The 6678-nt window shown below is 38.7% G+C and overlaps 1 long non-coding RNA gene across 1 annotated transcript in view; it reads left to right on the top strand.

Annotated features, from left to right (window-relative positions):
* The first annotated feature begins 3666 nt into the window (after nt 1-3666).
* LOC108307476 overlaps nt 3667-6678 on the top strand; it is an 11596-nt gene continuing 8584 nt past the window's right edge. The window contains exon 1 of the long non-coding RNA XR_001826541.2: nt 3667-3750. This is a non-coding gene — a long non-coding RNA (uncharacterized LOC108307476). The remainder of the gene's footprint in view (nt 3751-6678) is intronic.

The raw sequence follows: 6678 nt of genomic DNA, 5'->3' as shown, positions 1-6678 counted from the left end.
CCATGTAAACTCTTGTATCAAGTAACACTCTAGCAACATCAATGTGTTGACTTCAGAACATGCTTTCTCATTTGATACAATATAGAAAGTGAGAATCTTCTAAAATCTTCAAATTCTGGTTTCTTTTCCTTAACAATTTCTTTTTTAATTCTTCCTTTTCTTTTCTCACTTTATTTTAAGCAGTAAGGAGGAACCAAGCCACTTCAACTCTAAGCTTAGAAATCTTATCAACTAAATATCCATTTCTAATGTTCGCAAGTTCTACTTTCCATAAACACTAAAACAGAGTTAGGCCAAGTACTTTACAACTGTAATTGCCTGATGGGTTCTTGCTCTCTGCAGAGATAAGACCAATTATGTTAGTCAGGTTTCTCCTAGAGGGACAGAACTAATATCATACACACACACACACACACACACACCCGTATATGGTATATTCACCATATATAGATAAATATATGTATAAAGATAAAATACATATATATGTATATATATAAAGGTGAGTTTATTAAGGATTAATTTACATGATCACAAGGTCCCACAATAGGCTGTCTGTAAGCTGAGGGGCAAGGAGAGTCAGTCCAAGTCCCAAAACTGAAGAACCTGGAGTCCAGTGTTTGAGGGCAGGAAGCATCCAGTACAGGAGAAAGATGTAGGCTGGGAAGCTAGGCCCATCTCACTTCTTCATGTTTTCCTGCCTACTTTATATTCCCTGGAAGCTGATTAGATAGTGCCCACCAAATTAAGGGTCGATCTACCTTCTCTAGCCAACTGACTCAAATGTTAATCTCTTTTGGCAATGCCCACACAGACATGCCCAGGATTAATACTTTGTATCCCTTAATCCAATCAAGTTGAAACTCAGTATTAACCATCACATCAATTCACTAAGATAGTATTACAGTAGAGAAAGAGTGTAATTGATGCAGGGCTAGCCAAGCAGAAGATAGGAGTTTATTACTCAAATCAGCTTTCCCAAGAACTCAAAGGCTAGTGATTTTATAGAAAATATGAGAGGCAGGGAGCTAGGGAATGGATGCTGTTGATGGGTTGGGGCTGAAATCACAGGGGTATAGAAAACAGTCCTCATACACTTAGTCAACCTCTGGGCAGGGGCCACAGGACCAGTTGAGTTATGAATCATAGGTCTAGGTAGAGTCAGTCAGTCACCAGAATGCAAATGTTTGAAAAAAAAAAAAAAATCTCAAAAGACCAATCTTACATTCTATAATAGTATTGTTACCTACAGAAGCACTTGGGAAAGGTATATATCTTGTGACTATCATTGTAGTGAATGATTACAGAAAGGTAAGCTACACCTACATTTTAACAGAATTAAGGCCCCTTCCATAATCCTAATCTTGTGGCCTTTCATTAGACTTACAAAGGGAGTTTTAGTTCCCAAAGAAGGAGAGGGTCAGTTGTAAGGAGAGATGATCATTATTTTTGTTTCAAAGTTAAACTATAAACAAAATTCAGGGAGGCGCAGTGGCTAATGCCTATAATCCCAACACTTTGGGAGGCCAAGGCAGGCAGATCACCTGAGGTTAGGAGTTCAAGACCAGCCTGACCAAGACAGTGAAACCTCGTCTCTACTGCGTAGTAGAGCCTGTAATCTCAGCTACTTGGGAGACTGAGGAAGGAGAATTGCTTGAACATGGGAGGCAGAGGTTCCAGTGAGCCGAGATCATGCTATTGCACTTCAGCCTGGGTGACAAAGTAGACCCATCTCAAAAGAAAAAAAGAAAAGAAAAAATAAACAAAATTCCTCCCATGGTTAGTATTATAAGTAAAATTTTGATGCTGCAAAAGAAATAGCACTCGAAGATAAATCCTCTCAGCAAGGCAATTTACTTCTATAGAAGGGTGCAGCTCACAGATGGAACAATGGCGGCCACATGCTTGGACAAGGGGGGAAGGGGCACTTATGCTTGATGGGTGTCCTCCCGACTGCTGTGTCATTTTCCTATTGGCTAGGGTTAGATTGCACAAGGTAGACTAATCCCGACTGGCTATTCTGAAGAGGGCAGGGGTCCGAGCTGGAGTGGCAGAGTGGGTGTTTTGGCTGGAAGGACGGTTACCAGGACGTCAGAGCAGGTAGCCGGGGGGACCTAGGTTAAAGAAGGTGACCAGAGCAGCTGACTGGGATGAGTCAGGATGGAGCCAGGGGCTGGGGGAACAGATGTGAACTACTGTTTAGATCCAGTGGAGAAGGTTGTTTACTAGAATTATAAGGAAGTTAAACTTTAAAATAGAGAATTAAAGAATAAGGGATCGCAACATGCTGGCATACTGATTCTTTGAAGAGAAACTTGGGGTTCACGATAACATTAGCTTGGCCTACACCCAGGAATGGGAGAGGACAGCCAGCCTGTGAGGTTAGAAGCAAGATGGAGTCAGCCATGCTAGACTTCTCTCACTGTCATAATCTCTGCAAAGGCGGTTTCACCACTTTATAACAAGAATCACCTTTCCCCTAGTTATCATATTTCACATTTCTAAGTCTCACTGAATCACACTTAACATCCATATATCTGGCACACACCTCAAAAGTATTCTAGTCTCTACTGATCACCCATTTCCAAAGTGGTTTCCACATGTTCAGATAGCTGTTACATCAAAGAGATTTATAATAAGAAAGAATCTTATGTCATTATGGAGACTGAGAAGTTCTAAGATCTATATAAGCAAACTGGAGACCCAGGAGAGCTGATGGTACATTTCCAGATCAAAAGCTGGCAAAGTTGAGACTCAAGAAGAGCCAATTTTTTTGTTCAAGTGTGAAGGCAGAAAAGGAACGGAAAGGAAAGAAGAGAGAGAGAAAAAAGAAAAATGTCCCAGTTCAAGCAATCAGGAAGGAGTTTCCTCTAACTCAGACTTGTGATTCTATTTAGGTCTTCAATTGACTGGATAAGCCTACTTACCTTAGAGTCAACCTACTTCACTCAGTCTTCTGAGTCATATGCTAATCTCACCCTGGATCACTCTCACAGACGCGCCCTGAATAAACCTTTGACCGAATATCTGGGCATTCCACGTCTCATTCAAGTTGATACATAAGATTAACCACCATAAAGACAAAAAGAGATGTAAAACATCAAGAGACATTGTTTTCAATTCTATATCAGCAGGAAGCAGTATATACCAATTAAGATAATTCAAGAAATGTTTAGTATAAAGTATGTGCAAGGTATAGGGAAACTGCAAAGCTTGGTGCAATACTCAAGGAGAGTGCTGAGTAAAAGGAAACATTCAGTGACACCTTGAGTTAAACTGAAGCAAAGGAGCCAGGGTAGTAGGTAGCCAGCCTCTCTCTGTCCTCCAACATCCTGATGGGAATCCCCATTAACTGAACCCAACAGGAAGACAGAGGATAAGGGTCTCAATGATATAGTTGACAGGTCACCCTTGTTGATGAAAAGAGTCAAACTCTGTAAAGTATTTGAAGAGATTTATTCTGAGCCAAATATGAACAGCAATCACCTATGACACAGCCCTTGGAGACCGTGAGAACATGTGCCCATGGTGGTTGCAGATTTCTTATAAGATTCACTCTGGAAAGGCAGACAACTTGAAACAGGGGTGGGGTGCGGGTGGGGCTTCCAGGTTATAAGTAGATGTAAAATTTTTCTGATTGGCAACTGGTTGAGTTATTATTTAAAGACTTGAAACTAATAGAAAGGAATGTTTGGGTTATGATGATAAGTGGTTGTAGAGACCAAAGTTTTATCATGCAGATGAAGCCTCCAGGTAGCAGACTTCAGCAAATAGATTGCCAATGTCGCTCACCAGAATTAGAGTCTGTTCAATCAGTAATTCCAAAAGGGAGCATGTCCACCCCTTGACCCCCCCATCATGGATTAAGCCAGTTCCTCAGGTTAGCCTTGCCAAGAGAAGGGGTCCATTCAGATGGTCGGGGGCTTAGACTTCTATTTTTGGATTACATTCTCTTGGGGTACAAAGCTGGCTAAAAGTTGGATACATAAAGACAGGTAGAAAGATTTTACAACATTTTTGTAAAAGCACAGATTTTACAACACAAAATCATGGTAGTAAATTTATACCTCAATAAAATAAATAATTTTTCTGGAAAAAAAATACATTACAAAAATTCAATCTAGCAGTAGAAAAACTAAACCTACAATCATACAAGAAAAAAGAAAAACCATTATTAAAATGTTACATCAAAAAATGGCTACTGGTCTAGATGGTTTTATTGTAATTTTTTTCCAACGTTTCAAAGGACTAGATTATCATTTGATCCTAGGTAAAAATATAAAGTATGTTTAATTTTATGAAGATATCATGCCTAATATCATCCTCAAACAAAAGTAGAAAAAATAATTTGGCAAATTTCACTTATAGTATAAGCATTTTAAATTACAAACAAATCAAAATTAACTTTTATTTAACAAACTTCATTTATCCACCAAGACACAGTAGTGTCTTACCCAATTTACAAGTATCACAACAATGATTTAATAAATTGAATTTCTGTTGTCATGGATTCCACACTGATCAATCAATTAAGAAAGTCACATGATTATTTTTATATATACATTAAAGTTTCAAAAAGAAAAGTGGAGCTTTGTACAAAGTCATTTAGAATAACTGCAAAAGATACACATATATAGGAATAAAATTTAATACTTAACATCCTGTTATAGCTTCCTTATTAAAATTTGTGCCCAAACAATGAAACCTAAAACCCACTATAATTATTTTAGCATCATTCTGGATGTTTCCACCATTTTCCCTAGTCGTCAAACATGTAAGTGAAGATATCATCCCAGACTTTTTAAGCTTCTATAGTCACTGAGTAGTTAAGAGATGAACTGCCACTCTGTGTCCTGTCTGAAATTCTGACTCAAAGAATCATGAAAAATTATAAAACAGCTTTAAAAAAATTTTTAAGCCACTAGATTTGCACAGTGTGTTTGACTGACCTGATATGAATCAAGGGCGCATGACTGGCTTCAGTAGAAGAGGATGAGGCCAACACAGGAAAAAAGAGTTAAGAGAGAGAGAAGGAAGGAGAGATAGAGAAGGGAGGGGAGGAGAAGAGAAGGAAAAGTGAGAGGGGAGGAAAGGGCAGAGAACAGGAGAGAAAGGACTTCAATTAACAACCCCTTGACCTCATTTCTATTTCTAAATACATCTAAGCATGAAGCTTTATCCTCCTCTGGACTTCCCATTTTTTAGAGCAAACAAATGCCCTTTTCTGCTAAAGTAAGGCTGAGCTGGATTTCTATCACAATAAAGAGTGCTAACTGGGCCATGTGTGGTGGCTCATACCTGTAATCCCAGCACTTTGGGAGGGCAAGGCTGGCAGATCACGAGGTTAGAAGTTTGAGACCAGTCTGGCCAATACAGTGAAACCCTGTCTCTACTAAAGATACAAAAAAATTAGCCAGTGTGGTGGTGTGGGCCTGTAATCCCAGTTACTCAGGAGGCTGAGGCAAAAGAATCACATGAACCTGGGAGGTGGATGTTGCAATGAGCAAAGATGGCGCCATTGCACTCCAGCCCTGGTGACAGTGTGACACTCCCATCTCAAAAAAAAAAAAAAAAGAAGTTGAGATAGAATGTTCTTTTTACAAAAAAAAAAAAAAAAAAAAAAAGAGTGCTGACTAAAAACTCCTCCAGGTAGAGGGCCTGGTCTGGCTATTTACAGAACTCTGCACAGCAGGATAACTGGCCACTAACCCTTTTAAAATACTGATGTGGATTAAAATGAATACTGGGAAGGTGAAGTCCATTTCAGCTCACATAGGTTTTTGTTTTTGTTTTCCTGGGGAAATGAGTTACGTGACAAAACTAGGTCATCAAAGTTTATAATTGGTGTATAATTGGTGGAACATACTTCTACCAATTAAAAACTTTGATGACCTAGTTTTGTCACGTAACTCATTTAAAAGAAATAAAATGAAGTCTAATTTTATTTCTCTTAAAATCAAAGGTTACAAGCCATGAGTATGTCACATAATCCATCATTACTATTTGCATTTCAGTCCTTTTTAATCATGTTATCATTCCTAAATCTATTTTCAGAAATAAGGTTTACAATTTGTAATTCCTAAGAGATTTGTTCAATTTGATACTCCTCGGCCCACCGAGGAAAGCCTTAAATATTTTTGTCTAATAAGACTACCAGTATTTCTTACATACATAGCTTTTCTCTAGACTTTTCCTAGATATAAAAAATTAAAATTCTGAATCCTACCCTCTTATTAACCACATCCATTTGCCATAATTTTGCACCTGTTGTGGTGACTTTCACAAATGCATCAGGCTGGGTGCTGTGGTTCATGCCTGTAATTTCAGTGTTTTGGGAGGCAGAGGAAAGAGAATCACCTGAGGTCAGAGTTCAAGACCAGCATGGGCAACATAGCAAGACCGCACTTCTATAAAAAATTTAAAAATTAGCCAAGTGTGGTCATGCACACCTATAGTCCTAGCTACTCAGGATGCTGAGGGGGAAGAATCACTTAAGCCCAGGAGTTCAAGACTGCAGTGAGCTACGCTCACACCACCACATGTTAACCTGGGTAACAGAGGGAGATTCTGTCTCTAAAACAAAACAAAACAAAATATACACACACAAGTGCACTTCATTGGTTCTACAAATCTTAGAAAATAACCCATTGTGCACAGTATTATAAAAGCAAGCTTGAAAAA

Source organism: Cebus imitator, unplaced genomic scaffold (assembly GCF_001604975.1).
Source record: "Cebus imitator isolate Cc_AM_T3 unplaced genomic scaffold, Cebus_imitator-1.0 Scaffold79, whole genome shotgun sequence".
Taxonomy (NCBI): Eukaryota; Metazoa; Chordata; class Mammalia; order Primates; family Cebidae; genus Cebus; species Cebus imitator.
This window is presented reverse-complemented; position numbering and strand designations above follow the sequence as displayed.